Here is a 25123-nt window from a genome sequence, read left to right as displayed (position 1 = left end):
TCTACACCACATTATTCTGCATGGCTGCACTCTATGCCAATGCACTCTACACTACTCCACTCTGTATCACTGCAGTCTATGCCACTGCACTCTGCACCACTCCACTCTACTCCATTGCACTATATGCCACTCCACTCTGCACCACTCTATGCGATGGCACTCTCTGCAACTCTACTATGTGCCACCCTGCAATATTGCACTCTATGCCACTGCACTCTTTGCCACTCCACTCTGGGCCACTCCATTCTACACCACTGCACTCTACACCACTGCAGATTGCTACGCACCTCTCAAATTCATGGCACTGCATTCTACAATGCTGCATTGTATGCCGCTGAATTCTATGATGCTGCACCCAGTTCCACTATAATCTGCAACTCTCTATGCAAATGCATTGTACACCAATCCACTCTACTCTATGCCACTTCATGCCACTGCTCTCTACTCTACTGCACTCTACGCCATTGCATTCTACTCTGCACAACTGTAGTCAATACCACTGCACTTTTTGCCAATCTTTTCAACACCACTCTCCTCTACACCACTGCATTCTATGCCACTCATCAGCACTGCACTCTACTCTGCAACACTGCACTCTACACCACTCTGCTCTATGCCACTTTACACCACTGTGCTCTAAGACACTCAACTCTACAACACTGCAGTCTCTGCCACTGAACTCTACACCACTCTATTCTGCACAACTGCACTCTAGGCCAATGCCCTCTACGCCACTCTGCTCTGCATCACTGCACTCTACGTCACTGCACTCTGCATCAATCCACTCTCATCATTGCACTCTATGCCACTCCACTCTATGCCATTGCGCTCTCTGCAACTCTACTCTATGGGGGTCATTACGACCTCGGCGGTCTTTTCAAAAGACAGCCAAGGCCGCGGGAGACAGAATACCGCCATTGCCGGCGGTATTTCTGTCTCCCTATTATGACATTTCCGCTGGGCCAGCGGATGGTACCGTCTGCTGGCCCAGCGGAAATGTCACATCAACATTGCAGCCGGCTCGTAATAGAGCCGGCGGCAATGCTGATGTGCAGCGGGTGCAGTGGCACCCATTGCGCACTTCGGGCAGTGAAATGCATGACGGGGCTATGCCTGGGGGCCCCTGCACTGCCCATGCCAAGTGCATGGGCAGTGCAGGGGCCCCCAGGGGCACCCCCAGTCCCCCTTACCGCCGGCCTTTGCCATGGACAGGCCGGCGGTCGGGACTCATAATCCCCAGGGCAGCGGTACTTGCACCGCTGCCCTGGGGATTATGACCGCCAGGTGGAATCCTGGCGGGGAAGTGGAGGGGCCGGCGGTATGGCCGTGGCAATTCCGCCACAGTCATAATTGCTGGCGGAACACCGCCAGCCTGTTGGCGGTGTTACCGCCAACATACCGCCGGCCGCCAGGGTCGTAATGACCCCCATGCTACTCTACTATGCAATATTGCAGACTATGCCACTGCACTCTGCACCACTCCACTCTACTCCATTGCACTATATGCCACTCCACTCTGCACCACTCTATGCCATTGCACTCTCTGCAACTCTACTATGTGCCACCCTGCAATATTGCACTCTATGCCACTGCACTCTTTGCCACTCCACTCTGGGCCACTCCATTCTACACCACTGCGCTCTACACCACTGTAGATTACTACACACCCCTCTAAGTCATGCCACGGCACTCATCAATGCTGCATTATACGCTGTTGAATTCTATGCTGCTGCACCCAATGCCACTATACTATGCAACACTCACTGCCAATGCACTCTGCACCAGTCCACTCTACTCTATGCTACTTCATGCCACTGCTGTCTATTCTACTGCACTCTACGCCGTTGCACTCTACTCTGAACAACCGTAGTCAATGCCACTGCACTTTTTGCCAATCTGAACACCACTCTGCTCTAAACAAATGCACTCGATGCCACTCATCACCACCTCACTCTACTCTGCAACACTGCACTCTGCACCACTGAACTCTATGCCACTCTACTCTGCACTCATGCATTCTATGCCAATGCACTTTTCACCACTGCATTCTATGCCACTCTACTCTGCATCTCTCCACTCTACACCATTCTACTCTGCAGAAATCCATTCTGCACCAGTGCACTCTGCCGCATTCCACTCTATGTCACTGCACTCTATGGGCCAGATGTAGGTACATTCCGTATTGCGACCCGCAAATTGCGAGTCAGAGCGAGTTGCAATTTGCGAGTCGCAATTCGGAATGTTGGATGGTGTCCCTGCCCCTTGCAAGTGGCGGCCCTCACAGGGATGGTGGCCTGCTGCGGACAGCAGACCACCATGTCTGTGACTGCTTTTTAATAAAGCAGTTTTTTTTTTTTGTAATGCAGCTCATTTTCCTTAAAGGAAAACGAAATGCATTACAAAAACGAAAAATGAAACGTTTGCGTTTTAATTTTTTCAGAGCAGGCAGTGGTCCATAGGACCACTGCCTGCTCTGAAAAAATGTTTGCAGTGCCATTCACAACTTGGAAGGGATCCCATGGGGACCCCTTCTCTTTTGCGAATGGGTTACCACCCATTACAAAAGGGTGCAAACTGAGATTGGTTTGCGACCGCATTCGCGGTCACAAAGCAATCCTGCATTGCACTGCGACTTGCAATAAGGAAGGGAACACCCCTTCCTAATTGTGACTTGCAAACCCGTTTTGTAATTCGGTAACCAGGTTACCGAATCGCAAAACGGGGTTTGTGCATTGCAAAGTGCTTTCTGCAAATCGCAAACAGTGAAATTCGCTGTTTGCGACGTGCAAAAAGCTTTGTACATCTGGCCCTATGTCACTATATTCTACTCTGCATCACTCTATGTCACTGTACTCTGCACTACACTACGTCACTGCACTCTATGCCACTCTACTCCACTCTGCACCACTGCACACTATGCCAGTGCACTCTACTCTGCAAAATGCTAATCTACATCACTGTATTCTACGAAGCTGTATTCTACACTCCTGAATTCTATGCAGGTGCACTCTAAGACACGGCACTCAATGCCACTATACTCTGTAACACTCTACGCCAAAGCACTCTACATCAGTCCACTCTAAGCCACTCCACTGCACTCCACTCTATGCCACTCCAATACATAACACTCTACTACGCTCTTTGCCATTTCACTTTATGACACTCCACACTACTCTCTTTTATGCCACTAACTTTTAGCCATACCTAACAGGAGCCTTGCTCTTGTACAACATGGCTAAAACACATTGGCAAAGCCAATAGCGTTTACACATGTGAGATCTAGTGGCTTTGCCAATGCTTGTTTAACTAAGCTATTGCAAAATGTTTGCATACAAAACATTCAAAAAGTATTCTGAGTGACCAAAGGAATGTAGCTAAAATATTCATAAGGATTGATGATATTTGTCTTTTCTGCACTCTTGCATGTTCTGTAATTGTAATTGTGGTCCTTGATCTTGACCAAGCTCTTTTTATCCTAAGGCCACTCAGGAAAACCTTACATTTAAATTGGATACCAGATCACTAATCCCCTACGACACTCTGGTAGTTAAGGCTCCTGTGAAGGGCCTTCCTACATTTCTTATTGTTACTACTTAAAAAGGTGAGAGAAACTGATTAAGAAAGAATCACAGACTGATCCTGCCGCATCTGTAAAAAGGCCAAGCTCCTCACTGAACCTGGGTGGGCTTGGCCATACGACCGTCCCATTGAAGTCATGTGGGAAAACCTCCCAAATTCTCATGTCCTGCTTAACCTCACTGGAGAGCCTAGTGTGATGGTGCTTAACCTTGAAGCCCGACATGGCTTGTGCAATGGACCGGGAGAAGGGGTGCCCCATAGGAATGATACGCAGGGCAAAATTGAGCTGCCCTACCAAGCACTGCAGTTGATGAAGAGTAACTTTCTTTGCACTCATACAGGCTTGAAGCGCTTGGGAGAAGGCAAGCACTTTGACTCTCTGCAGCCTGGACACCCCCTGCAACAGAATCCAATTCAATTCCCAAAAATTCCATTGTGGTGCAAGGACCTACAGTTTTGTCATGAGCCAGCAGAACCCCAAGTTCACACATCAGACTCTTAAAAATGCCCAACGCATTGGCACACTGATCCGACCCTGAAGGACCCAGGAATAGGAAATCATCCAAATAACGCAGTACCCACTGATGCTGTGCCTTGCATCTGAAAAGCCACTCCAGGAAGGTGCTAAATTTCTCAAAATGGGAACACGACACTGCACATCCCATAGGCATGCACTTGTCAAAGTAGAACTTTCCCTCAAACTGGAAGCCCAATAGATGTAAATCATCCAGATGTACTGGTAGCAACCTAAAGGCGGATTCAATGTCTGATTTCGCCATTAGTGCCCCGGGTCCCAGCTCCCTCAGCATCTGAATAGCTTAATCCAAGGATGCATACTTGACTGAACAGAGAGTCCCATCTATCGCGTCATTAACGGATTGGACTTTTGGTGCCAACCTGTGCCAACAGGTTGTGGATCAATCTGTACTCTCCATGCTGCTCCTTAGGGACCACCCCCAAAGGGGAAGAAACAAAATCATGCATTGGAGCTGTAGCAAATGGACCTGCTACCCGTCCCAAACGTAACTCTTTGAGAATCTTTATTCTAGCCACCTCCGGGTTGCCCTCAAGGAAAGCTGGTTCTTTCAATGTATCGATCCTGAGTAGCCCTGCGCTGGAATCCTGAAACCATATTTAAACACCTCCTACAAATCTAGTACATCTGCCTTGTTATGGTATACATTAAACCATGGAACTATAGCCAATAATTGAATTGGAGAGTGTGATTTAACCAGTAAATGAGAAGGGGAGAAGTCTCTGCTGCAAACAGTCACCAATTATAAATCCTACTGAATCCGGAGAGTGGCAAGTGCAGGGAACTATGGGCCAGATGTAGCAAATAAAATATTTGCGAGTTGCAAAGTGCGAGTCCATGCGACTCGCAATTTGCAACTCGCAAATTGGTATGCAGTACGGTGTCTCAGACACCGACTGCGACTCGCTATGGGGTCGCAATGACCCACCTCATCAATATTCATGAGGTGGGTCGCAAATTGCGGCCCCATAGCGAGTATAGGCACTCGCAAACATGGAGGCCTGCTGTCGTCAGCAGACCTCCATGTTCGTGACTGCTTTCAATAAAGCAGTTTTTTTTTTTTAAGTGTAGCCCGTTTTCCTTAAAGGAAAACGAGCTGCACTTAAAAAAAAAAACGAAACCTTTAGTTTTGGGTTTTTTTCAGGGCAGGGAGTGGTCCCTAGGACCACTCCCTGCCCTGAAAAAATATTTTTGGGTCCATTCACAAAGTGGAAGGGGTCCCATGGGGACCCCTTCCAATTTGCGAGTGGGTTACCATCCACTTGAAGTGGATGGTAACTGCGATACGATTTGGGACCGCGTACGCGGTCGCAAATCGTATTGCATACCACTCAGACTCGCAAATAGGAAGGGAACACCCCTTCCTATTTGCGAGTCGGAAATGCATTTTGCGAGTCGGTTCCGACTCGCAAAATGCATTTCTGCATAGCAAAGAGGCATTTGCGCCTCGCAAACGGCGATTTTCGCCGTTTGCGAGGCGCAAATCCTTTGCTACATCTGGCCCTATGTCACCACTAACAGCCCCATCTAATCCCTTATTTTTGCTTCTTATTTCCTTTATCTCAGGATATTTTAAAACACTTAAACTCTGGGTGGGAGGGCTGACTGGTGAAGGAGCAACAATGTTCAAAACGGCAGGAAGCACATGCGTCTATTGAAGTCCCAGAAAGCCCCTTTCCTCGCACTACTCCTACCCGATGAACTTGAGGCAGATCCTGAGCTCGGCCAAAAGGGCTTCACCCCGTTCCCATGAGGCCAGTTTGTGTACCCCAACCATGTGATTATGTCAATCTGGTCCCAACAAAGACTAGGCTGATTAGCCTTGATCCTTCTAAACTCCTTGTCATAATCTTTCCAAGCAGTACTCCCATACTCATCACGAGCACCGACCGTCCTGTTCTGATGACAGGCTAGCTGGCCTCCCTGGTCCCTGATTACTGAAGTGCTCTTCCATGATGGCCTGGTAAATTGTGAAGGCCCGCACCCAATTGTTAAGCAACTCTTCTACCTTTTTCTTGTGAGTCCAGTGCCTGTACTCACTTGAGTGTGCATACTTCTTACAATGCTTGACCTCATCCCTTTCCGAATCTTTCAACCAATAGATCAAAGATCTCAATGTACACGCCTTTCCAAATCTTTTCCTTAACCTCCATTGGTACATGCAACCCAGACGTTCCCCCACTGCCCGAGATCACGGCCCGGCGTGCCGATCATGTATGGGGACCTCCCGATGGGTGAGGGCCCTTTGCAGTTTTTCCATTACTGCACCAGCAGGTAATACGCTTAATCATTATACCTCACATTCTTCACCAAACAGCAACACAAACACAATAAGTTTACAACTCTGATCATCACGCTAACAACTGAAACACTTTCCACAGAAGCCACACCATTGCATAATTTGAGTCATTGATTTCCGGTGCAGAGAACCGGAACATATTTGTGGGGGCCGGCACTTATTTTTCTGCGTCTGGCATTTACTGTGAGGAAAAGACACATATGTGAAAGATGGAGGAAGAGAAATATTGAAAAGCGTCACAAAAGGGAGACGGTAGAAAGCTGCAAGAGTGAGCTGAAGGGGCATAGAGTGGTTGTAAATGAATTAAAGAGGCCCCTGATGGCGTTAGGGTTACTCTTCCTCAGTAGTCTGTGCTTCCACACTTAAATGCAACAGCCGCGTGTTTCAACCGAGAGCGTTGGACACCGGCACGTTTTTATTTACGAATTAATCACTGAGCCCACACTGCTCCATCCGGAGTAACACAATACCCTTCCGCAAATGCACTTTTGCGCCTAATCTAATGGAATTAATAAACTTCAGTTGTCCCTATATTATGATCTATATATTTTAAAACTTGGCCTAGGTAGTGGAATGTTCATAAATTAATATACCTGAAACGATTCCATGCTTTTATTTTTCCTCTTTCACTGTGCGTTTCAGGTTATTAAAATAAGAAGTGGGTAGAATTTATGAAAGCCCACTGTGCTTCGCTTATGGTGGTTCCCTACTTGTAATTCATGAATGCTGTTTTTAGCACTTCAATCCAAGGCTGCTGCTGTTAACTAGAAAAACGTAAGCCATTCTAATCAGCTTGGTTACATGTAACAAGTATGGCTTTAAGCAAGGTAAACCTACTCTGTGATTTTAGCAAAATCCGGTGCTGAGCGACGTTATGGGCCTTGCTTTCCCCTGCACTTGGCCTAATCCTTTGTTTGCGCAGCCTTCATTATTGGCAGCGGTGTTTGCTTTTGCCTCAGTGAGGCGGTCTGTCAGTAGTGCCGTGTGACCCCACGCGCTCGAGGCCGCAGGTACACGGATCTACGCGCTGAGAGGGGAGAGGGGTAGTTGCGTTCAACATCATTTCAACACTTCCTGTGTTACAAACACCTCTCCCTGTGTGTAACGCACTTCAGCTCATGAAAAGAGGGATTTGTGCTGATGACGGAAGCCTTTTGTTACTTCAGATGTTATTTTCTTACGTTAGGAGGGAAGACGCAGCTGAAAAAAATGTCATCGCAAGTGTCCTATTCGATGGTGAGAGTGAGAATGAGCGTCGGCCCGCTTCACAGAATGATTTTTCCCAGCTAATTGGTCCTTAGATGCGCAAAAACATGACTTTATAAACGGAAGTTCCACCTTTGCGTTCAAAGGTGGATTTATGCAAATTTACATTTGGAAGATGCAGCTGAAGGTTTATAATAAACACACCGGTATGGCGGAAAATTCTACATTCATATGTTTATGGTTCGGTCAAGATTGCTTATGTTACTTGGTGGAGAACCCTGCGTAGTTAGGTGAAAACTAGGATCTAATTACGAGTTGCCCGATGCCGGTGGAAGGACCAGTAGCGGTACTCTTTCACACACCAGTACCGTGAGGAAACACCCTCCAGTATCGTGCAATTCACTGCATGTGTGCATTGTGCGTTTTCTCCAGGAAATCTGTGACGTTTGCACATTTCCTGTAGCGCATCTAGGATTCGTTATAAGTCTCTTAAGAAATCTGACATTTTCTACAAATGTAGGGACAGACCTACAGTATCACACTTTCAAATGTTTTTATCCTAGGAATTTGTGGATAGGACCCAAAGTGTTTAGTTGATCAGTTTCTTGCCCATATGTATAGATACATTTTACATGAATAAATAAAATAGGACGTGACTGTGCCTGTAATATAGCGGGAAAAATACTCTTGCTTTTTTCCTACTCGCAGAACAACAACTGCGTTAAAAAATCTTTTAAAAAAGCTATTTTTTCAATCTGAATTTGCGTAGATATAGAGTGCAAATTAAACTCTATTTCAATGATGAAGACGCTCATTTATTGTGGAGTGCAAGACGCCTTTTTCTCTTCTAGTTTGTGAGAACTGTCCATGTTCTTATCACTAAGTCTATTCTCTGATCTTTTAGCTTAAAGTCATCAGAGGTTTCTGTTTTACTTTACAATCTGTGCAGAGCATTTCTACTTTCTCTATTACAACATCACCTGGCCCATAATTATGTTTAAAACATTACTGTATGGATAATGGGGCGCTCTCTCTACAGGCAACGGAAGGATACATTGACTTCACGTGTGTCTGACCTTCTGGTGTCAGTGTCTTCAGAATAATGATGCAGAAGTCATTCACTGGCCAGCAGATTGAAAGATTCACAATGAAGGGCAGCCCACCACCTGGCCCAGAAGGTCCATCCATTCTCATCCTCATTTCAGGATAGTAGTAGTGGGCTTTGCCAAACCCAGGCTTAGAGAAGAAACTGCAGCAGCAGTCAGAGCAGCTCCTCTCTATAGGGTCATTTGGGTCGATGTAATTCTGCTACTAACAACTGATCTCTTTCTCCGAGGTCAATGACTCTTTGGGATGTCTCACTGTCATCCCGTTAGGTGCTGCTGTTTTGGCAACACAGGTTGAACTCAGAGTAGTGTCACTGTCATGGTACACTCTTCTTGTAAGGCTTTATTTTTTTTATTTTTTTCCTCATCTCGCGAATCCGTGCCAATAAAGGAAGGATCCACTGCTCGTTAACCCCCAGGTGTATAACCCCACAATATCAAAGGCCATTCCACCTGCCACTCTCTTCCGTGGATTCCCCGCATCCTTGGCAAGCCCTTACCAACTATCTGTCTGGTGCCAAAGCATGGCAATACACAGAGACACACGGAAAGGGGGACTAGGTATAATCATCGGACTTCATAACAGATACTAAACACCACCAATCAAGTGAAAATTTAACAAACATTTTCCCATCCCACCCAGAAAATGTCTCTTTTGCTAATAGGCCAAGCTCTGTCCAAATTATACAATCGATCTACCGAGCTCTGCCACTCCTGCGCTGTGGGAGGTGATGAGCATACCCATTTATAGCAGATTTGCCGCGGGGCAATAAGCATCAATACAAACAGAAGACATTGCTGTGTTTGGGCTTTCAAATCACAAACCCCAAATTGAACCAAAAGAGGATTCAATGTTATTCCTTCACCAAATATCTTGTTTAAAACTTTCTGGATAGCTTCCCAGAAATTTCCCAACCTGGAGCAGTTCCAAAACATATGGATATCATCTGCTTTTGGATCATCACATCGTGGACAGTTTTTCTGAGTCTTCCCGATGCGGGACAACCTTGCTGGAGTCCAATATACTCTATGCAAAGTAAGCAGATGATTCCTCCTCATCGCCGCTGATTTAACAGTGAACCAAAGATTTGAACATTACTTTTGCCACAACGATATTATATCAATGGTTGGAAACACCTCCCCCCACTTCTGGAGCGGGAGGGGGGGATCCTCCCCAGCTGCCTCCAACAAGGCTTGATACCAAAACGCGATTTCCTTAAGTAAAGGTCTCTAAGTTAATTTCTCCTCCCATCTGAATCTACCAACTTCCCCTACTTCTAACAATTTAATCCAACTAACCAACTGATAATATTTAAATTTAGAAACGGACCCCCCTGCTCGCTCCAAAAATGTGGTCCAAGGAATCAACTCCACCTCCTCTATGATCTGTCCCCACAATAGTACCCCCCTCACTTTCAGCAGAGTAGATAGCCTATCAAGAAGACATACCGGAGTACCTGGTGAATCCCAAATTGGGAACTAACTCGGAATAATAGGCTATTCCTAGTATTTTACGGATCTGGACCCAAACCTTGCAGGCCTGTCGTGGAATCTTAAGTCTAACTTTTTTTAAAAACCTTGGATGACCAAATTTATACAAAAAAAAACTCGGCCCCTTCCTCCACCTGTGCTGTCAAGCTTTCCACAGTGGCATATACTCAGACCTTTTACTTAAAAGAATTCTACTATTCTTAAATTGAAAAGCCAGATAATACTTATAAAAATCAGGTGTGGCTATCCCCCCCACTCCTTCTTCTTACACAGCTTCTTCCAAGATATCCTTATTCCCTTGTGTGCCCAGACAAACTAAGACAAATCTCTCTGCAGTTTTGTAAACCACTTAACCTTGAATTCCAAAGGGATAGTATTAAATAAAAACGTAAATTTTGGCAAAATTGTCATCTTCAAAATATTAGAACTACCTATTAACGAGAGAGGGAGAGCCGCCCATGCTCTAAGAAGTTTCTTAGTCTCCAAATGCACTTTCTCAAAATTTACCCTTGCTACCTCACCCAAATCTTTTGTAATCTGAACTCCTAAGTATCTGATCTCCTGTTTAGCTAACGGGGACTCATATAACATATTCCAACACATAATCTCTGTCTTTTCAGCATTAACATTATATCCCGACATTCTGCCAAAACCTTCTATCACCGAATTTATAAAGGGAAGTGAAAAAGAAAGATCTCTAGTATAAATCATCAGGTCGTCTGCATACAGTGCAACTTTCTTTTCCCATCCCTTACTCTGAAAGGAGAGAATTTCCCTGTTATTTCTAAGCAATATCGCAAGAGGCTCAATATATAAATCAAATAGTAGAGGGGATAAAGGAGAACCCTGATGTACTCCTCTAGCAATGCCTACTTCCTGTGACAGCACATCGTTGATCAGAATTCTCGCTGTTGGTGACCTATATAGTTCTTTAACTGCTCTAATAAAAGTGCTCCCTAATCCAAATAACTCCATTGCAACCTGCAAAAATAACCAAATCACCTGATGAAATGCCTTGGCCGCGTCAAAAGTTATTATTGCCAGCGGGAGCTTCTCCTCTAAGGCCAGGTCCATTGCAGCCAGCAAGTCATGCACTAATTCCTGTAGCTGCCTACCTTTAATAAATCCCTTCTGATCTCGATGTACCAGACCAGAAATGACTTTCCCCAACCTTTTAGATAACAAGCTTGTGTAAATATTATAATCTGAATTAAGTAGTGAAATAGGCCGGTAAGAAGAGCAATGTGTTGGGTTCTTACGGGGTTTCAAAATCAAACAAATTACAGCTTCAGCCCAATATCTCGGTGCATGCGCCCCTTCCAGAAGCATATAGTTAAACAATTTCAATAAAAATGGGATTAATTCTTCCCTCAGCAACAAGTACAGCTCATTCGGGAGGTTATCTGGACCAGATACCTTCTCTTTCTTCAATCCCTTAAAGACTTCAATTAGTTCCATCTCAGTTAGCTCTCCTTCTAATAAATGTCGTGCTGACTTCTCCAAGCCAGGCAATCTAACATTAGTCAGGAAGTCCCTAATCTGCTCCTCAGAATTCCAAAGCTCACCTGAATACAAATTTTGAAAAAAGGAAACAAAATCGGCTTCTATTTCTGTCCTCTCTCCACAGATCAGCCCAGTAACCTCCGACCTTATTGAAGAAATGTATTTCTTTGAATGATCTGACTTTGTTTTCCAGGCTAATAATTTACTGCATCCTTCTCCGTATTCATAATGTGCATACTGACTAGTTTCCCATTTCTTCCTTTCTTGCCTTTCTAAAAAAGCACTCCAAGTTCAGACGTGCTTTTTCATATTGCTGCTCGAGTATCCTTATTTGGCCCTCAGTCTCCATTTTCTGTGCACTCTGTATGAACTCCTGCAAAGTTGCCATTCTGGTCTCAATGTTACGTAACTTCCCTCTTTCCTCACTACGCCTGTATGCAGCCAAACTAATCAGTCTGCCCCTTATTTAGGCTTTGTATGCATCCCATATTATTTGCAAGCTGGTTGAACCCTGATTCAACTCAAAGAATACTCTTGTGTCTTTTCTGAATGTCTCAAGATACAGCTTCACAGCAGCATGATCTGAGAGGTGTGCCGGGGCATGAGCTACGTAAGAAACGTTCCCAAGCAGGCTATTTTGCAGTAGAAAGAAATCTATTCTAGACTTGTGCCCATATTTCTTATTATGAAAGCTGAATCTGGACCCTTCCCCCCCCCTTGACCTGCCAAACATCCACAAGCCCCAAATCAATCATCGCCTGCTTAACCAATGACCTGCTTCTAGGGGAATTAACCATTGCCCGGGAGGTGGATTTGTCCCGATCCAAATTCCAACAGTATGTTAAAATCCCCTCCTAACACAACCGGATACTTAGGGGGTCATTACAACATTGGCGGTAAAAGGCGCTTACCGCCGTGCAGAAGACCGCCAATACACCGCGGCGGCGGCATTCCGCCACAGCTATTATGACACACATCTTGGAATCTGCCGAAATTCAGACACCCACACAACACCGCCACACCAAAGGTCAATGATAAACTGGCGGAAACAAATCCTCCACCTCCACGCCAACAGAAACACGCCCATGCTATTACGACCCACAAATCCACGCGGCGGTCTTTCAACCGCGGTATTCCATTGGCGGTACACACCGCCGCGCTCAAAATACACACACAGCTCCAAAACACCGCCACATTGGACAATTCAAAATACACACACCTGATACACATACAAACAACACTCCCACACACCCAATACAATATAAAACACACACCCACATCACCAACAAACCCCTACGACAAAAAATAGACACGAAGGCGACAGAGAGAGAGAGCACAGAATAGACAACCCCACTACACAGAGGCACACAACACCATCACCCACACAACATCCACGCACAAAACACCACACACCACTACACTCACCACAACCATCACCACATACACCACCCCACACATCACGCACACCACCCCATGGCACGCCAAAGACACCCCCGCTTCTCCGAGGAGGAGCTCAGGGTCATGGTCGAGGAAATCGTCCGGGTAGAGACACAGCTATTTGGCTCACAGGTACAGCACACATCAATAGCCAGGAAGATGGAGTCATGGCGCAGAATAGTGGACAGGGTCAACGCCGTGGGACAGCACCCAAGAAATAGGGAGGACATCAGGAAGAGGTGGAACGACCTACGGGGGAAGGTGCGTTCAACGGTCTCCAGGCACAACATCGCGGTACAGCGGACTGACGGCGGACCCCCACCTCCTCCCCCACAACTAACAACATGGGAGGAGCAGGTCTTGACCATCTTGCATCCTGAGGGCCTTGCAGGAGTCGGTGGAGGATGGGACACTGGTAAGTCAATTCTTAACTATCATATCCCCCACCCTATCTGCATGCTATCACACACCCCCTCCCTCACCCCCTCCCCTATCACTACAACGCCTCACTAATGTACCCATGACACAAACCACCCATCCCAACACCAAGCCCTGCATGACACAACAAAGCATGGACACCCCTCACTAAAGCATGCCCACTGCACATACCCAGAACACCCCCCCCAACCATCACCACACAAACCCACACACAGGAATGCATGCACTGGGGTACACAAACACCCACCCATTGCACACCATTACACACACACATGCAATAATCATGCTCTTTTGCCCCTGCAGGAACCCGAAGGACCGTCACCACACCAGAGGGACCAGACAACACCACTCCACCCCCAGAAGAGGCCTACAGTGACAAGAGCAGCTCTGCCCTACTGGATCCTGATGACCAGCCCGGACCATCGTGGGCCTCGGGACAGTCGGTTCCCCTTGCACATGCACAGCCCAACACCGACCTTCCACCCTCTGGTAACACCAGCACAGCACTCACCCAGCGGGCCCAAACCTCCCTACCCAGGACAGGTCAATCAGCGGTGTGTCCACCACTACAGGGCACCCAGGGTAACCCACCACCCCAACAACAACAGGGACCTGGGGGCAGTGGTAGTGGGTACACGGTCCAGGGGACGGAGGCACAGGAACACAGGGGAACTGGGAGGGCTGCTGCGCGACAGGGGGCGGACAGGCTGAGGGAACCCACTCTCCACGAGGCCCTATCCTCCATCATGGGAGCATACCACCACTCCCAGGAGACGATGGCGACGGTTCTGGACAAGTTGCAGGAGACCCTGCGCCTGCAGGACGAACTGTATTTGGGGTTCAGGGAGGAGCTCAGGACCATCAGCTCCGCCCTGGGCACCATCGTAGGGGTGCTGAAGGACATACAGCAGACCTTGAGGGACACCGTGGCACTCCAAGGGGCCCCTGACACTAGCCAGGACGATGAACTGCCCACCACCTCCGCCGGCACTAGTGGACAGGACGCCCCGCCACAGGACCAACACACCAGCACCCCAACCCCTGCAGACGGAGAACCACCACGCAAGCGGTCCCTGAGATCCAGGAACAGGACAGAGCAAGATGGCAAGACCCCCGCCAGGAAATGAGACCACCCTGTTTGTCCTCCCACTGTCCCACTTTGTTACCCTGTCCATACTTTAACTGCCCCAGCTCCACTTCCTATGCCCAGATGGGCAGTGCACATGTGAGACTAATAGACTGGACTCTGCCATGGACATTCCTCCACCATCACCCCTGACCATTTTACAACCCCCTCTCATTTCTGAGCACTTCAATAAACACCCTTGAAACACAAAACAATCTGGAGTCAGTCTGTGATTTAGTTAAAATGTATTATCAATGACAGTGTCATAATGGGTGTACCATTCTAAAGCTAACATACCTATGTCACACATCACAAGCCCTTGAAGGATGCAAGCAGTTGACACGTAGGTAACCACACCTGTGAAACCGTAATGAAAGGGTACAACTCAGTTACCAAATGTTTACTTAAATCGAAAAACTGGATAGAGGTAGACGTGTGAAAGTTGATGTAATGCTAAAAATGAAAATGTTCTCACCTATGTCTCACTGGAAATATTGCTGTATGACTGACTCCCTGTTGTCGTTGTCTTCTTCATCAGCTTCATCCTCATCACTGTCCACAGGCTCCACAGCTGCTACAACACCGTCATCTGGATCTTCCTCCTGCAGAAAAGGCACCTGGCGTCGCAAAGCCAAATTATGGAGCATGGAGCAGGCGATGATGTTGTCGCACACCTTCTTCGGTGAGTAGAATAGGGATCCACCTGTCATATGGAGGCACCTGAACCTGGCCTTCAGGAGGCCGAAGGTGCGTTCGATCACCCTCCTAGTCCCCCCATGGGCCTCATTGTACCGTTCCTCTGCCCTGGTCCTGGGATTCCTCACTGGGGTCAATAGCCACGAAAGGCTGGGGTAACCAGAGTCCCCCAATAGCCATACACGGTGCCTCTGGAGTTGACCCATCATATCAGGGATGCTGTTATTCCGCAGGATGTAGGCGTCATGCACAGAGCCAGGGAACATAGCATTTACCTGCGAGATGTACTGGTCTGCCAAACAGACCATCTGGACATTCATTGAATGATAACTCTTCCTGTTCCTGTGGGGGGGGACCAGAGCTACATGGGTCCCATCAATGGCACCTATGACGTTGGTGATATGTCCCAGGGCATAGAAGTCACTTTTCACTGTAGGCAAATCCTCCACCTCAGGGAAAATGATGTATCTCCTTACGTGTTTCAGCAGGGCAGACAACACTCTGGACAACACGTTGGAAAACATAGGCTGGGACATCCCTGATGCCATGGCCACTGTTGTCTGAAAAGACCCACTTGCAAGGAAATGGAGTACTGACAGCACCTGCACGTCAGGTGGGATTCCAGTCGGATGGCGGATAGGTGACATCAGGTCTGGCTCCAACTGGGTACATAGTTCCTGGATTGTGGCACGGTCAAACCGGTAGGTTACGATGACATGTAGCTCTTCCATTGTCAACAGGTCCACCAGCGGTCGGTACACTGGAGGATTCCGCCATCTTCTCATATGTCCCAGCAGACGGTGCCTACGAAGGGCAAGAGCGAAGAACCAGTCATTATTCCTCCAGGTATGTACCCAGAGTCACACACAAGACTACACCACTCACAAAACCCTTCCTGTATGTGTGTTGAGTGTAGGCCTAGCTATGTGTGACGCAGTAGGAAATGAAGCCATGTGGCCCCCTGAAATGGCGGCTGCCTGACCTCTAAACTGGGACAATGGGATTGTGGGGTAAGAGCGCTGGCCTTACACACCGTCGCGGTAGGCGGTCGTAGACCGCTGCGCAATGCTGCATTGGTTAACATTGGACCCTATGGGTCCCAGGAGCCAATGAACAGGTGCGCTGGCGGTGATGATGCGCACCGCCGCGGACGTCACCGCCGCGGACATCACCGCCATTTTCTATCTGTTCAATCACTAGATACCTGACATTCGACAGGAGAGGACCTACACTGCAAGTGCTGCTGTGACCTCGGTCTGGAAGCGACGATGGCTGCTGCGTCTGGGGAAAGGGCCCCTGCCTTCACTGCACAGGAGTTGGAGAAACTGGTAGACGGGGTCCTCCCTCAGTACACGCTACTCTACGGTCCTCCAGACCAACAGGTTAGTACACAGGGAGCACGTTGGATGGGCTATGCCTGGGTGGAGAGGGCTGGTTGGAAAAGGGAAGGGGGCAGAGTCCATAGAACATTAATGCATGGGAATGAATGGGCCACATGGCCAGAGTAGGGAGGGGGCCACTCACTACGACGGTGCAGTTGGTAATGACTGTTCCTCTTTCCTTGTGCATGTCCTGTAGGTCAGCTCCCACCAGAAGAGGGACATTTGGCGTGCCATCGCCAAGGAGGTCCGGACCCTGGGGGCCCACCAGAGACGGGGCACCCACTGCCGGAAGAGATGGGAGGACATTCGCCGCTGCAGCAAGAAGACAGCGGAGGCTCAGCTGGGGATGGCCTCTGAACATGGGAGGGGTGCCCGTCGCACCATGACCCCCCTGATGTTCCGGATCCTGGCGGTGGCCTACCCGGAGTTGGATGGGCGCTTGAGGGCATCACAGCAGACACAAGGGGGTGAGTACAACCTCATTCTGCGGACTTTGCGTGCAGTGGAGGTGTCTGGGTGGTGGAGGTGGGCTGTGGGTGTACCTAGGCCAGGGCGAGTTAGGTAGGCAAGGCCCCTCCTTAATGTAGGACATGTGGCACTCTACCCCACCTCAGCAGAGTGCCAAGTCGAGGTATAGTTGCCCCTGTGGCATCTATGTGCGCCGATGTCCACCATTGCCATATAGGCCATATCCCAGAAATTGCATGTGCAGAGGGCAGGAGCACGGCGCAATGCAGGGGGCATCTGCGTTTGTCTTGTCCGCCAACGGTAGCGGTATGCCATGCACTAAAACCCTCTTTCTTCTGTCTCCCCCCCCTTTGTCTGCTCTCCCTGTCCTTTTGTACATCAGCATCAACAGGCGGAGGTACAGTGGCACCGGAGCACAAGGGAGCTGCATCCCACATGGCCATGGAGGGCCACACCACGGACTCTGAATGCACCAGTGGGACGGAGGGCGAGGGGAGCTTCACGTCGGCCACCGGATCACCAAGCAGCGACACGGACTCGTTCGACGATGTGGGCTCCCTTGTGGTGGCGGCACCATCTGTGCCCCCCACCTCTACAGGTACAGCCGCCACCTCCCCTACCAGCACCGCCCTCCCAGCAGCCCCTCAGTGTTCGCCCCGTGCCCGCTAACCCAGGAGGGTGGGCATCACCTCTGCCCCAGGCACCTCAGGCCCTGCCCAAGTCACCCCTCCTGCCCTCAGTGAGGAGGCCATTGACCTCCTCAAGTCACTCACTGTTGGGCAGTCTACTATTGTGAATGCCATCCAGGGTGTAGAACGAGAGTTGCAACACGGTAATGCATTCCTGGAGGGCATTCATTCTGGTCAGGCTGTCCTTCAGCGAACCCTGCAATCTTTGGCCTCAGCACTGATGGCAGCAATTGTCCCTGTGTCTAGCCTCCCCCCTCCAACTTCCTCTACCCAGACCCAATCTCCTGTACCCCAGCCCATCCCAAGCACACCTACAGACCAGCATGCACACAAGTCAACACACACAAGTAGCTCAAGCAAACATAGGCACCACACACACCACAAGCACTCACGCAAGCCTCAGCCACATCCAGACACTACAACATCCACTGCCTCCACTGTGTCCCCCTCCTCCTCTTCTCCCTCCTCTCTCCCAGTCTCGTCTAAACACACACCTGCATGCACCACATCTACAGGCACCATGAATCGCACCAGGACACCCAGCACCACAAGCCGCTCACCTGCACTCACCACCTCCACTGCCATTTACACGTCCCCTGTGTCCTCTCCCAGTGTGTCTGTGACGCCCCCTCCCAAAGTACACAAACGCCGGCAATCACTCACCCAACATCCATCCACCTCACGACAGCCTCCAGTACCTGCACCCAAAACAGCTAAAGTGACACCTCTGACAACCACCTCCTCTTCCTCCACTCCCAGACCCCCTCCAGCTACCCATCCCAGTGTTTGTCAGAAACTGTCCCTCTGTAAAGTTGACCTTTTTGCCCCCACTCCCCCCCTCCAATTCATCAGTCCCGTCAAAGCGCCTCAGCCAAAAAACCTCCAATACAAGTGGTGCCTGATCAAGGTTTTTGGAGTGCACCGGTCACCAGGACAGGCAGTAGGACCCGGAGCCAAGGCACTGGCAGCCCACCCCCTGTAAAGGAGAGTGGACGACGGGACAGTGTTAAGACTCCAGGTGGGAAAACAACTGACATGGGTTCCAAGGGGATTGGAGAGTCAGCTGTGACTCCACCAAAGGTGGGGAAGGGTCAGAGGAAGTCTGCCCAGCCTGTTGTGAGTGTCACGGCAGAGAAGTGCGCCATCATTTCCGGCGGTCGTGACACAACCGCCAGCACCGTCGTTACTGGTCCAGTGACCACCACCATAGTCAGTGCCCAGGAGGGCCCAAATATCATCACTGGTCAGGAGACCACCGCCACCGCCGGAGTCACAGCCCAGGAGGGCCCAAGTATCATCACTGGTCAGGAGACCACCGCCGGAGTCACAGCCCAGGAGGGCCCCACTATCATCACTGGTCCAGAGACCACCGCCACCGCCGGAGTCACAGCCCAGGAGGGCCCAAGTATCATCACTGGTCAGGAGACCACCGCCATAGTCAGTGCCCAGGAGGGCCCAAGTATCGTCACTGGTCAGGAGACCACCGCCACCGCCGGAGTCACAGCCCAGGAGGGCCCCACTATCGTCACTGGTCCAGAGACCACCGCCCCACCGCCGGAGTCACAGCCCAGGAGGGCCCAAGTATCGTCACTGGTCAGGAGACCACCGCCGGAGCCCCAGCCCAGGAGGGCCCCACTATAGTCACTGGTCCAGAGACCACCGCCACCGCCGGATTCACAACCCAGGTGGGTCCAAGTATCGTCACTGGTCAGGAGACCACCGCCGGTTTCACAGCCCAGGAGGGCCCCACTGTCGTCACTGGTCAGGAGACCACCGCCAGAGTCACAGCCCAGGAGGGCCCCACTATCGTCACTGGTCGGGAGCCCACCGCCAGAGTCACAGCCCAGGAGGGCCCCACTATCGTCACTGTTCAGGAGACCACCGCCACCACCGGAGTCAGTGCCCTGGAGGGCCCCGGCTGCCACAGCCCCGTTGGACAATGATGAAACATCATGCCACACACCAATGTCCAGTGTATAGAATGTCATGCCACACCAATGTCCTTATCAGAACCGCCATGGCAAAGCACCGCAGAACAGTCCTGAACCGCCATGGCAAAGCACCGCTGAACAGTCCTGAACCGCCATTGCAAAGCACCGCTGAACAGGGCAAAGACCGCCATGGCAAAGCACCGCTGAACAGTCCTGAACCGCAATGGCAAAGCACCGCTGAACAGGGCAAAGACCGCCATGGCAAAGTACCGCTGAACAGGGCAAAGACCGCCATGGCAAAGCACCGCTGAACAGGGCAAAGACCGCCATGGCAAAGCACTGCTGAACAGGGCAAAGACCGCCATGGCAAAGCACCGCAGTACAGTCCTGAACCGCCATGGCAAAGCACCGCTGAACAGGGCAAAGACCGTCATGGCAAAGCACCGCTGAACAGTCCTGAACCGCCATGGCAAAGCACCGCTGAACAGGGCAAAGACCGCCATGGCAAAGTACCGCTGAACAGGGCAAAGACCGCCATGGCAAAGCACCGCTGAACAGGGCAAAGACCGCCATGGCAAAGCACTGCTGAACCGGGCAAAGACCGCCATGGCAAAGCAACGCTGAACAGGGCAAAGACCGCCATGGCAAAGCACTGCTGAACAGTCCTGAACCGCCATGGCAAAGCACCACTGAACAGGGCAAAGACCGCCATGGCAAAGCACCGCTGAACAGGGCAAAGACCGACATGGCAAAGCACCGCTGAACAGTCCTGAACCGCCATGGCAAAGCACCGCTGAACAGGGCAAAGACCGCCATGGCAAAGCACCGCTGAACAGGGCAAAGACCGCCATGGCAAAGCACCGCTGAACAGGGCAATGCACCGGGTAGGAATGAATGGCCCGCCACATCAGGCATCCTTATCCCATGTGCAGCTGGGACAGTGACAGAACACAACCTTTCACGGGGAGACTCATCCAGTCTGGGCACCAGTCCCCCCCAGTACCAGTAGAGACCTGCATCAACTTGAGAGACTGTGGCTTTGCACTCCCCAGGATGGCACAGTGGGCAACCCACCCACTGTAGAGACTTGAGAGACTGTGGCTTTGCACTCCCCAGGATTGAACAGTGGGCAACCCACCCACTGTAGAGACTTGAGAGACTGTGGCTTTGCACTCCCCAGGATTGAACAGTGGGCAACCCACCCACTGTAGAGACTTGAGAGACTGTGGCTTTGCACTCCCCAGGATGGCACAGTGGGCAACCCACCCACTGTAGAGACTTGACAGACTGTGGCTTTGCACTCCCCAGGAGGGAATAAATGGGCATGGAGCCCCGTCGTGGATCTGGCTTTGCACTCTTCCGGCTGAGGTGCCCCCCCCTTCCCTTCCCCCTGAGGTGCCTGTAGTATTTCGATCTGATGCCCCGGCAGTGTGGGCCTCGCCCATGTATTTTTGGACTGATGGTGCACGGACATTGTTATGTAAATATCTGCACTACTTCTCGTATTGTATATAATTATGACTGATTTTCAAATATATATCTGTATATTTTTGTATGACATGTATATTGGCACATTACATTGTTTGACTGATTTTCGCATTGTCTTTTCATTCAGTGGAGAAGTGTGGCACAATGGTTAGAGTGGCAGACCCTGAAGCAGAGATCCGGCTCAAGACCAGGGTTCAAGTCCTGCTTCAGCAGGTCTTGGGCTCAATTCCCTTGGACCAGATAATTCTCGCCTCAGTGCCTAATCTAATTAATGGGTCCCACTCTGCAACTCTGGGCAATAGCTTGCTTAATCTCCACAATGGCCCCAACAGCGCTTGGATGCCTGACTTCACCCTGGGGGTGTCCAGGAGTGGGAACCTCACAGGGAAAAGCCAGGAGGGGTTCCATAGTGGTATGAGTACAGCGCCTTGAGACCCTAACGGGTGAGTAGTGCACTATACAAGTGCAAAATTTACATTTACATTTTACATTTACATTCTTCTGGGGGGATTGTGGGTTGTTACTGTGATTTTTGTGAATGCATTGGTGTGTATGTTGTAATATGCGAGGGTGGGGGTGTTTAGTGGGTGTCCCCCTAACTTTTGCCTCCCCCCTCTCCCATGTCGTAGGTGCAGTACACACCGTTGTCTGCGGCGCCTACGTAGCTGTTGGTCGTAGAAGAGCAGAAACACAAGGGCAGGGAGTATTTGGAGTTCCGGCTCCATGGATTCCTCGTTCCTCGTGGGATATGTTAAGGTGAGCGTTTTCCCATAGCAAAAGCTGTTTCCACCGTGTTTTTATCCACAGTGAATCCGCCCCGGAAAAGGTGGTGGATTGGCGGGTTGTAATACTGTGGGCGGTACATTGTCTTCCGCCAGTCTGTTGGCGGTGACCGCCGCGCTGCTTGTCTGTACCGCCGTGGTGGGCGAAGTGTTAAAGTGGCTGTCTTTGTTGGCGGTTTCCGCCAGGGTCATAATTCCCTTTTTTTGTCCGCCGGCCTGTTTGCGGTATTACCGCTGCTTTAACACCGTCCGCCAGGGTTGTAATGACCCCCTTAGTTTTTAAAAGAAGGTTATAGAGTTCTGTAAACAGGGTATAATCATCCATATTGGGGCCATAGTAGCATGCAATCGTAAGCCATGACCCCAAAAAAATACCTCGACCACCACCCATCTATGCTTTGAATCTACCTGCACATCACCTATCCTTACCCCCCTAGCTTTTTTCTCTTTGAAAAGAATAGCGACGCCTTTAACTGAGCACAATTGATTAGTCATTATATCGCAGGAGATCCACCGTGTATTTCTAAGCACATTATCCCATTCTTCTTGTGAGAGATGTGTCTCCTGTAAAATAATCACATCCTCTTCTGCCTGTCTGAGAAACTCCAGAATCTTTCTTCTTCTACGCTAGACCCTTAACACGTTGATATTCCATGAGATTATTTTTAAAAGTAAACCCTCCTGCTTACCCATCTTCTCGAGAGACTTCTTGGGCCCTTCCCTTCTCCAACTGTAACAGAGACCTTGTGAGGACTTTTATATTTTTATCCTTTTTTCCCCCCATGCTCCCACACCCAAAACAGCACATTCCCCATACCACGCAAACCCCCTCCTATCCATGACCCACTCACCCGTGGGAACCCTCCTTTCTTTTAGCAGGACAACAATAGTTACCCCGTAGAGCAATCTATACACCGGAGTATATCCAATCATACCATTATTGTAACATTATTGCAACGCCTTCATCTGTTCTATTAGGGCCCTAACCGCCTCTGGATCTCTTATGATATGAGTTTTATTCTGCCACATAATCCATAAGGCCACTGGGAATCTCAACTGCACTGTTGCCCCCAAGGACCGGAGCTCTTGCATGAGTTTCCCCAGCTCTCACTGTCTGTCCAAGGTCACTCTAGAAACATCTGACCGTATTCTGAAGGACCAGTCACCTTTGACAAAATTTCCCACCTTCAAGGCCTCGGACAAGATCTTCTCTTTTATTGAATAAGTAGCAAAGTTCACTAGAATTCCTCTGGGGGATTTCCTACCCGCATTCTTCTTGAACGGATCTCGATGTATTCTTTGAATATCGTCCTCCAATTTCAAATGTGCTCTACCTGGCATTGTGTCTTTTATCAATTAAACCATGTATCCTTTAAGATCCGCCCCTTCCGTCCCCTCCGTGACTCCTAGAACCCTAATATTGTTTCTTCTCATATTGTTCTCCAAAAACTCTAATTTATCCTGTAGGCTCCTCTCCCCACGTTTAAGCTGCAAGATATCTTGAGTATTGTCCAACACCCGGCCTTTTTGTTCTTCCACGGCCTCCTCCACCTTACCAACCCAATCTGTCAATTGGTTAATCTTGGTCTCCAAGACCATACACGCTTCCTGTATCTTAGCTTTGGTTACTCTCTGTTTCTGTTAAACCAGCCCCAGGAAATGTTATTGGGCCTCGAAGGCTGCACCTGGAGGTGTATCGTCTTCCCCGACGCACACCCCTTACAGCCTCGCTCCACACCCCCGAGGTTCAATGAGACCTCCAACGTCTCTCTCCACATGTGCCTTTAACTGTGCCTTTAGCTGCCGCTACAGCGACTCCAGCGTAGGTATGGGCCAGAACTTCCAAAAATACTTTGCAGCGGCTTACAGCCCCCGCCGCAGCCCGAAAAAGAAGAGGGAAACGGGAATCCCCCCCCCCCAAAAAAAACAGGCTCACGTCGGAGCTGCCGGCGTCCGACCTGGCGCTGACTCAGCGCACCCGGCAAGCCCCTCCTCCTCCGTCAGCGTCGCTCAGCCCTCCGTATTGAGCACTCACGGCTCAGCGCTTAGCTGACCGCCATGCCCTTGGGAATCTTGCCAGGATTGTGTACCCTTGTAAGGCTTTCTAGATGATTTTGTTGAACTGAGTTGGACATTAGGTTGTGTCCACTGCCAGGGTAGGACTGTGTTGCTTGAGGGTGTTCATGTGCATGCTTGCGAAGTTCTAGAAAAATTTGGGAAGGTCACAAGATTTAGGCACTCTTTATAGGTGCAGTCCTATACCCTGAACCTTACCAGAGCTTCGTTGCCAGTCAGTAAGTGAAATTTACAGCCAAGTGAGCTTGCTGGGACGTTGCTGCTGAAAGTCTTAAGCTCATTGAGGACTTTGAAAGTAGTAGAACCATGTAGATAGTGAGGGCATGGATAGGTTTCTCATTTTTGAGCAAGAACAGGTGCATAGTTTTAGTCGGAATCTGGTCCATTTTCTGCTTCAATTTTAATACATCTGAGATGTATCTGTGAGAAGGCGAGTCATTGGCGTTGGTTGGCAAGAATTATAGTTAATGAAAGTGCATGGAACTGCCTTTAGGATTAAGAGTAGTAGAAATATGAAATAGTTCGCAAATCAAATGATACATTTCATTTAATCAATATTTGGCCTTTACTAAAATCCATAGGTGTACATGTATAATAGTGTTTTATGTTCAGTTAGCTTTCTATCCACACGCTATCAGCCAAATCATTCTTTAAGGTGCCATCCAGTGTATTTAAAAATAGAAAGTTCTCTTTGTCAAATCCTGCATTTCTAGCAATCATCAACAATTCACATTCTAGAATGTTTGTTTCATGATATCAGCTGTGGTTCTAAGATCTATTGTGACATCATTCGCCCAGTGGTCCCTTTAAGAAAACATCTTTCAGATGTGAAAATGCACATCAAGTGTGATGGATAGGGACTGACCACTAATAAGATGGTCACCTTTGACA

The sequence above is a fragment of the Pleurodeles waltl genome, chromosome 1_1 (assembly GCF_031143425.1).
Source record: "Pleurodeles waltl isolate 20211129_DDA chromosome 1_1, aPleWal1.hap1.20221129, whole genome shotgun sequence".
Taxonomy (NCBI): Eukaryota; Metazoa; Chordata; class Amphibia; order Caudata; family Salamandridae; genus Pleurodeles; species Pleurodeles waltl.
The sequence above is the reverse complement of the archived record's forward strand: the minus strand, read 5'-3'. Positions refer to the sequence as shown.